Below are 9,760 nucleotides of genomic sequence, written 5' to 3'. Positions count from 1 at the left end.
TGTTTAACATCAGTCAGCATTAATGCAGTTGTAGGGGCGGTGGAGTTGCCTAGTGGTAAAGCGTTCGCTCGTCACGCCTAAGACCCGGGTTCGATTCTCCGCATGGGTAGAATGTGTGAAGCCCATATCTGGTGTCCCCCGCCGTGATGTTGCTGGAAAACGCTAAGAGCGGCGTAAAACAATACTCACTCACTACCGCTGTAACAAGATGATGCTATTACAACCACTGGTTGTATATAACTATAGTAAGGTTTGAGTTGGAATTAAGTGGTTTTGACTTTTGTCACATTGCTGTTTCGTCAGTCATTATCAGTCTTAAACTGTAGCACCTTAACCCACTCCAGAGTCTTATAAGTAGAAACCCATGGAGACGTTATGTTTCATATGAAATCTCTGCTGAATCAGAGCCAATTTTCCGACTATACCATCCGTGATTTGAATTTTGCAACAACTTTAGGAAAAGTCGTAATATGCTTTTAATTCTTGGTAGAAAGATTGTACCCATAATGTTGGGAAATTTAGAAACCGGTATGCTTAATGCTCATGTAATACAAACCAGGAAAATATTCAGGATATGTTTATCTACAACTGCTGTGAAACTGAACAACACTGGCATGCAACTCCAGTCTAAGTCCACGATCAGCAGATCCTGGTACGATTAAGAGACAATTCAGCAAATTAACTGCAGAGTATTTGACAACATTTGAGATTTCCAGTTTTTTTTAAATAGACAACAAAATATCGTATATAGTGAAAGCTTTATTGATAATAAGATTCAACATAACAGAAAATGACGAAGAACAGCAATGTACTATGTACAAAATCGGGGGACGCTGTCAAATTACAGATACTGAAAATACAATCCTATTTATCGGGGATGGGTTGGGGTGGAGGAAGGGCGGGGTGGAGGTATGGTGGGGACTAAAATCAACACAACGGAACACGGAACATGGAAATAATAAGAAACACGTTTGTACATCTTGTGTACACAGCGTTTGAGGGCGTCTCAGCACATCTCTTGTGCTTGCTTAATAATGTTCCTGGCTAAACAGGGGCGGTAGGGTAGACTAGTGGTTAAAGCGTTCGCTCGTCACGCCGAAGATTCGGGTTCTATTCCCCACATGGGTGCAATGTGTGAAGCCCATTTCTGTTGCCCCCCGCCGTGATATTGCGAAAAAGCGGCGTAAAATCAAACCCACTCACTCCTGGCTAAACAACGACCGTTGCTGGTACAGGTTTCAATCTTTCGTTAAACGTTTGCATACATCCCACATATGACAAGTATGTATGCGGAGTTGCCTTGTTTAAACCAAGTATGACACGCTATGTGCGTTTTGTGCATGTACTTCCTTATATTGTCAGTAGAATGTATACATCCAGAGCAGCATGGCTCAACTACGTCTGTATATATCCATCCTCCTGACAGACACAATCAATTCCTATCTCACATAGAGACGCTTTCAAAGATATAAATACACCAAAACTTATACTTTTTTAATGTTTTTCAGAATGCCACTCAAATCTCCTAACAGGCAAAATCAATAACATTCTCAAATGTAGACCATTTACCAGATATCTAAATACATCAAAACCTATGTGCATTTGATTTCCAAACCTGACAAAATATATATTATTAATGTTTTTAGAATGTCACTTGGCTGAATACATCCAGGGTAGCATGGCTCAACCACACCTGTATATATCCACCCTCCTGACAGCCCGAAAGAGACAACGTGTTTAGTAACAGTAAACCTACATAAATGTGTCTGACAAATAGATCAGATATTATTTGGTAATGTAACCCTGAAACAGTTCTGACAGATCTAACACGTTTTCCCAATTGTATTCAAGAAAGACTGCCTTAGGGTACTGCCCAAATGTAATGTTTTATGTTCCAGGGACACTGACTCTTTGAAATGACAGATAAAGTTACACTGAGATCAATTAGTGTACTGATGATTGACAGTTCTTTAAGGACATCCCGGTCAGTGTTCTGTAGCATGTAGGACCTTGGGAGATCCTGACATCCTTCTGGAGGGAAGACGGTCACGGCGTCAGTCAGGTGCTTCATGATGTCTGTTGGATAAAGGTACATGTGTTTAAAGTCTGTAACTTTGACGAATGAATAACAAATTTATGCATGGCGATTATTGCATTTATTTACATGGAAAACCTGTTATAAAAGTAGGAAACACGATGCCGACATCATCATGAAGTGGCTACGATATGTCTTCCTTCAAATGCCTTCTAAGTCTGAGTACATAATCTATTTTAGCTGCCTGATGTTCAGGTGGAAGATAGCTAGTGCAGTGTATCTGTGTTGTATTTAATATATACCAATACATTGCTCAGATCTAAGTTTCAACTACTTACCGTAGAAAACATGCAGATGGTGACGGTGAGACAGGTGAGTTTGATGACAGGTGTAGCAGGTGGGAGACAGAAGAGATCAGGTGGAAGATAGCTAGAGTACTGTCGGGAATAGAAAAAAACAACTATCTACAATTTCGGTAGTTAATATGTGAAATGGTGAGAAATATCTGTTAAACTAAGTTCGGCCTAACAACAGTCTCAGTGGTAGGGAGATGGGAAACATAAATAAGGACTTTACTGTGGAGAGATTAGTGCAGAAATAATCAATCAATCTATTGACTCCAAACCCACCTACGGTGGTACAAGAGCAGAACACCAGATATAATACACATAATACACGCGTCGTTGCTACTATTTCTTAACAGGGTTTGTAAAATATTTATTTATCTAGACAGGCATTTCAGTTCTTTTGTGCATTTAGGTGTCCAAATTTTACAAAAGTTTATACATTTGGGTATTGATAATATAGTTTCGGAATATACAATAATCTGGTTGGGAGAAGAGCTACATATCTAAAGATGTAATGAATCTCATCTCCCATTACATTTTGGTTGCAAAGTATACATAAACGAACTTCCCTCGCAATGCCCTGCCACCGACCAGTCGCTATGGGTAGTGATTAATTGAAGTGCGGAATCTTAGAATAGGGATAGAGACAGAATTAGGTATAGTACGTAAGTATTGTTCATATTGTATTCATTGTTTTCTCTTCACTTTTGGTTGAACTGGTCTGACAGAATTTTCCTGCTCTAGAGACCAGCCAGGGAGTAGACCAAAGCGAGGGATCGACAAATATTTCACTTCGTCCAATATTGGTAAGCACAGTTTGAATAGAGCGTTTCCAGGGATAACCATATAGACACTGTTGATGTTTGGTCAAAATACAGTTATACATGATTTGTGACAGTTTTCGGTACAGGGTTAAGTAGGTCATTCTCAAAATTTACTTAACTTTTTGCAAAGTATACATAAACGAACTTCCCTCGCAATGCCCCCTGCCACCGAAGTTTTATGCCAAAATAACATGCGCTGGAATATCTGTTTTCTCTCCACTTTTATAACTGGTCTGACAGAATTTTCCTGAGAGTTCTACCCAGTTCACCATAGATGATACAATTTGGGGTGGATTCACGCAGTCCAGTCGCGATTTTAAGAAATTTTAAATGTAGACTGCATTTCAATCACTTTTAAAATTTCGTATCCCCAAATTTCTGAACCATATGTTATAATTGGTAGAATCATCGTATCAAAAGCAGATAAGAGACAGTCAAGTGGTAAATTTGTATTTATGATCTCTTAAAGCTGTAGATAGCCTTTGTTGCGTTTGCAACAATGGATTTAATATATGTAACCTTCCTTTTATTTCAGTGAAGTTTTATGCCTAGACAGCAATTATTTGGAAAGCGAGTTATTTGGAACAGACCATGGCTTTATGCAAATTAGTGTGTGATGATATTGTATTACAAAGGACACTTTTTAAATGCCTATTTTGAAATTAGACATAGCCATTATAAACGATAGCTGACGTAAAAATAATTACTTTAATCCTGAAACCAGTAAGGATGTAGCTACCATTAAGTCTCACTATCACTATAAAAACAAATAGGTAGGAGTCGTCGTCTCAAAAGCAAATCCAGGACTGGTGTTGCAGACGGTGGTTGGGATCGGGTTGAAGGATAGAGCTAAGATAACCCTTTAAGGGAATATAAATTAAACTGGGGAAGTAAACGGCATGTCATATTAATTTACAAATAATATCCAGTCCTGTCGATCTTCGGGTGGTCATGCCACTTATATATTTTGAGACATTTAATACGATGCCTGATTTAAGCTTTTCTATGGGTATCATGCGCTTTTACATATCTCAACAAACTTTGACATAAAGACACTTGTCTTTCACGTGGATATAAGATTTAAATGATGCAACAGTCGTAATTTCTAATAGCTAAGGGAATATTATTTCACATTCTAACTGCTGATGGAATAAGATGACGTTGAGCACCCCAGTCTTGTACATGGTTGGCTAAAATTATCGGAGATTCGTAACTCATAACTTGTCCGGTTGCCTACTAAATGTGGGAGTAAATGCTGAAGAAAAACTGGTGCAAGACCGTCTTGGAATATATAGAATAATGTTAAACGCTTCTTCTTCTCTCAGAATGTGTATATATATCAGTGTTTTATTTAAAATGTACAAAGTAATTGCTCAGATCTAAGTTTTAAATACTTACCGTAGACAACATGCAGATGCTGAGCTTGACGTTACAGGTGTAGCAGGTGGGAGACAGGTGAGATCTACTGCTGTAGCAATGGCACCTGTACAAGGACAGACTGGGATCAGAATCACATATACCTGGGCCGACAAACAAATATGCAGACAGTAAGACATGGATGACAGTGTATATCCTTATGATATGAAATGTACGTAGCGCCGAACAAATAGATTCTGCGGGTATTTGAATTATTATAAAAAGCATGTATGGGTGGCTTTGCCTGCAAATTCGTGCAATCTCTGTACCAAAGGCAGAAGATGCTTGGATAGTGCCCGATACAAAGGGAAAGTTGACTATGTGAAAGTTGAAGCCATTCTTCTTGTCAGAAAGTCTGGGATAGGTTTATGAATATATATGAATCGAAATATAGAACACCTGAGGCTGTTTCAAAGTTCACCTTTTCAGTGGTAGGGTATAGGCTATTTGATCGGTTTTTTTAGACAAGATGATGGAAAGAATTATAATTTTGGGAACAAATACGTACACAGAAAAGGCATATATAGAAACTACAATTCCGAATCATATTATTGCATGTATAGTTTGAAACTCACCTTCTGGAGACATCCATGCTTGACATCTGATGTTTGACATAATCTGGCCGAGTCACATGACTAGGTCCATGTTTGTTGTCGACAGAGATCTGGACGTAGATATTAGTGGTTGGAAGACATCGGGAAGTCTATCAAAGTGGTTGGCCAAGATCTGGATTTGAACCATCTCTGGTGAATGATGCCCTAGACTTTGTCCATTTTGGTAGACTGAGGACTGTTCCGCATATCGCACTCCATGAGGCAGTATTGGACATAAGTGGATCCGATAGGTAAGATGAACAAAGCACTTCGTGATACCAGCCATATAACCGCACATGATTAGGAACATACTTCATCATCTATTCCTAGCATCAAGGATGATTAAAATACTACGATAAACCGCGCAACATAATACGGTTCAAAATGTAACCACAATATTGGTATGATCTGACATTCTCGTTGCAGTGGTATTGAATCTCCTGTTGGCAGTTGCCATTAAAACTGCTCACCAAATACAACCAGCCGAGAAGATGCTTACGGATACCACTGAGTCATCGTTCAACTAAAAGGTGTTAGCGGGTGTTTCATGTAGGAGTGTGAGCCATGAAACATGAAACACCCCTCAACACCTCAAAGCTGCCCGGTAATCAGTAGGTACACGATGCACCATCAACGAGTTGGGCGATTTGGCTAAACAAGTAATCCTAAAGAGCCCTCTTGGTTATGAAAAAAGAAGTGGAGATTGATTTCGCATCCTTATCGGATACTAGATCGTGGGAATCATATAGTAGTATATGAAGTGGTATGGTTTCCTGCACATGGAGCGGTGTAAATGGTAAAGGTAAAGAAGCTTTGGACTTTCAACACACCTGGGGAGAAAACGATAACATTTTGTTAGGACTATAATAATTATAAAGCTCTTGTTCAAGATGATGGAAACTTGTTTTGATATTCGTCTGACTATTGAAAAATTGAAGCAATCCTTCATGCATACACTCTGGTATAGGTTTTGAATACATACACATGAAGCAAATATGAAATATCCGAGGGTGATTCAGTGTGCGAGATGTTTCAAATTTTGCTAGCTAGTCGGGCAAGCTATGCCTGAAAGTTACAAGCCCAGCAAATAATTCACTAGCCCGAAATGTAAATGTAGACACAGGTTTCATCATTAAGCTGCTAATATGATGAACATTTATATCAGGTAATAATCTTGCATGATTTAAACGTGCGTTATAACTGAACAAGTCGGAGAGAATGATATATTAACAAAATAACCATATGAAAATTCACTAGCCAATCGGGTCAGTGATTCTGGAGATTTACTGGCCAGACAGGATTTTTACTAGCAACGGGCTAGCGCGCCAGTGGCTATTTCGCACAGTGGGCTGATTCAATGCTTGTTTTTTCATTGGTAGGTTGTAGGCCATTTGGCAGGGTTATTTTTAGATCATGAAAGGAATGCTCACCTTCTAGAGTCAGACATCCATGCTTGAGACCTGATGTGTGACAGCATCTGGCCGAGTTACAGGACTATGTCCATGTTTGTGGTCCTCTAACGTCTGCACGTAGACCTTAGCCTTTGGCAGAGATTGGAGAGTGTGTCGTGGTTGGCCAAGATCTGGAGTTTCATAAAGTGGTGAGTGAGGCATCTCTGGCCGAGATCCTAGACATTGTCCATTTTGGTAGGCCCAGGGCTGTGTGTTCCGCTTATTACATCTGATGAGAGTGTTCAACGGACGTTGATCGGATAACACAGGTTAAATAGCAACACACTTCCTGATACCAACCATACGACCGCACATGATTAGGATACTCCATCCTCTACGCTTAGTATACGGATAAGTAAATTACAACATTAAACTGAACCTCGAAACAGTTCAAATGTAAACGAAATATCAATATGATCTGACATTCACGTGTAATGGTATTAAATCTCCTGTTGCCAGTTGCCTTTCAAAGTACTCAACAAATACAACCAACTGAGACAATGCTTACGAATACCACCAAGTCTTCGTTCAACTAGAAGGTGTTAGCGGGTGTTTCATGTAGGAGTGAGCCATGAAACATGAAACACCCCTCAACATCTCAAAGCGGCCCGGTTATCAGTAGGGACACGATACATCATCAACCAGGTGGTCATGTAAATGGAAGCGGAGATTACTCCAACAATTTCGCATCGTAATTGGATAGCATGATCGTGGGAATTATTATATAGCATATGAAGTTTTAATATTCCTGCACATGTGCGGTGTAAATGGTGGAGGTAATGAACCTCTGGACTCGCAACACACCTGAGGAGAAAAAGATCGCATTTTGTTAGGATCAGAATATTTGAAAAGATCTTGTAACAGATGATGAATTAACTTGTAATGTTCCTTAATGACAGTTTTGATATTCAGAGGGGAATAGTTTTGTGAAAGGAACCAAAGACAGAGCAAGGCAGCTGCCAAGTTAACTACAATCATCTGCACTCAGGAAAAGATTCTGAAAAGTTTTGAGTGGTTTGATGATCATAACTGCGCATACCGGGAGAGGTAGCAGGAGGGTGGTCGCTTGCAGTCATGGAAGACTGATGGCAGCGTGTGGTTGATCACTGGGATTACCGGCTGATGGATGCCAACTGAGGGTGCCAAGTTAGGTGGCTGACGGTAGATGACTGCTAAGGATGGCGACTGATGATTGTTATACGATAATGCCATCTGAAAAAGGTAGGGGTTGAAATAACTTTCAAATTGCTAGTGTACTTAGGTACAGTGGCACATGTAAAATCACTTGCCCTGATAATTTTTGCACTATACCGGCCGTTTTCTTGTTGATTTTTAAATAAACAACATAATTAACATTGGAAAGCCAACGGGACACCGGTACAGTGTGATATACATATTTGCTTGCCTGACAGAAAAAACACTGGACACGGACGTCGGGCAATGAGTTATTTCCACCCCTGAATTATACCCAAGGCGAATGCAAGAACCCATTAATATCAATAAGTTAAACAACGCATGGCATTCAACTTACACGTCACTCTTCCTTGCAACGCCACCTGGACGACACCGGCAGGCTTTAGTACTCTTTCCCTCCTACAAGGAAACAAACAATACTTAGACCCTTTCTCCGATCCGAGTAGTATGGTACATTTACCCCTTGGATTTACTTGGATCCACAGATTCAGCCACGACCTTCACACGCGTGGTACAAAAACAAAATACGAGTGGTCGTATGGGGTCGTTACGAGAAACATTGACAGAATCATTCTCGGAAGTCAGGTAAGAAATCTCACCGAAGTACCCTGGGGCTAATTGAGAATATGCACCAGGAACTCACCCGTGTCTGAGTGCGCAGCTGAAGATTAATCCAGCTATCGAGAATGCATGCGTCTCAATGTTGTTGAAAAACATGCTGCCGGTGATCTACTGGAATAACATACTCACTGCTGAAAGAGGTTGAGTCGCCACATCCATAGTCACCGGTTGTGCTGCTGAGGGTGTTGCTGTGGCCATACCCGTTACGGCGACCATTGGTGCTGCTATAACAGTTGCCGTTCGAGCCGTCACAGATGTGGTCAGGGTTGTTTCAGCCTGGAAAACGAAAATAAACGTAACACATAGGGTGACTTACGTACTTTGCAAAATAGCGAACATCCACACACTCTCGATTCAACACTATGAAACAATATGACGAATCAATACCAGACATGTTGTAATTTCAATGATTTTTACAACGGTTATTAAATTATACATTGCACTTTCAATGATATTTACACAACCATTACTATACATATGATTAATGACGTTACAACTGTTGTCGACCAATACTATATACGTCTTATCCTCAGTGATATAACTTATTGTTTGATAATGAAGAAAGTCTTGACTGAGCACACCTGAGGTGAAATATACTTCCTTTCAAAAGTTTAGACTCACTAGTGTAAATATAGCCACTTACTTCAGACAACTGTTCTAAACTGATTTTTGATAAATATTTCATACTGTTTAATGGTATTGTTTACACATGAATTGATGTAGTGTAAAACAAATTCGTAACGTTGAAAAGATTATTGTCATAATCAGTGAAAACTTGCGAATTCTTAACAAAACTTTACACCAAAACGCAGCTGTTCATATGCACGATATTTGCACATACTTTGCAGCAATTTGATGCATGATCCTCATGCAATTCATGTTGATAAGGTTTTCAGTTGGTATCCCCCAAGTTAGTGGAAAAAATCAATCTTCAATGTAACCATATATATATATATATATAATATATATATATATATATATATATATATATATATATATATATATATATATATATATACATAACATATAATGAGTGTTTTAAGTGAGTCTAAACTTTTGACTGACTGACTGAGTTTGATTTTACGCCGCTTTTAGCAATATTCCAGCAATATCACGGCGGGGGACACCAGAAATGGGCTTCACTCATTGTACCCATGTGGGGATTCGAACCCGGGTCTTCGGCGTGACGAGCCAACGCTTTAACCACTAGACTACCCCACCGCCCCTAAACTTTTGAAGGGAAGTATTCAGAATCACTGTAAAGTCTTTGTTAAAGATG

At 39.5% G+C, this 9,760-nt stretch overlaps 1 long non-coding RNA gene across 1 annotated transcript; it reads right to left on the bottom strand.

Moving 5' to 3' along the window:
• Window positions 1–747: 747 nt before the first annotated feature.
• On the bottom strand, window positions 748–7,226 carry LOC124286453. Its single transcript, XR_006901034.1, has 5 exons — window positions 6,646–7,226; window positions 5,198–6,045; window positions 4,605–4,689; window positions 2,374–2,472; window positions 748–2,076 (listed from the first exon to the last, which is right to left on the bottom strand). It is a non-coding gene; the product is annotated as an uncharacterized LOC124286453 (long non-coding RNA).
• Window positions 7,227–9,760: the final 2,534 nt, after the last annotated feature.

The sequence above is a fragment of the Haliotis rubra genome, unplaced genomic scaffold (assembly GCF_003918875.1).
Source record: "Haliotis rubra isolate DU_JTF1 unplaced genomic scaffold, ASM391887v1 Scf383, whole genome shotgun sequence".
In the NCBI taxonomy this organism is placed as follows: domain Eukaryota; kingdom Metazoa; phylum Mollusca; class Gastropoda; order Lepetellida; family Haliotidae; genus Haliotis; species Haliotis rubra.
The sequence above is the reverse complement of the archived record's forward strand: the minus strand, read 5'-3'. Positions and strand labels throughout refer to the sequence as shown.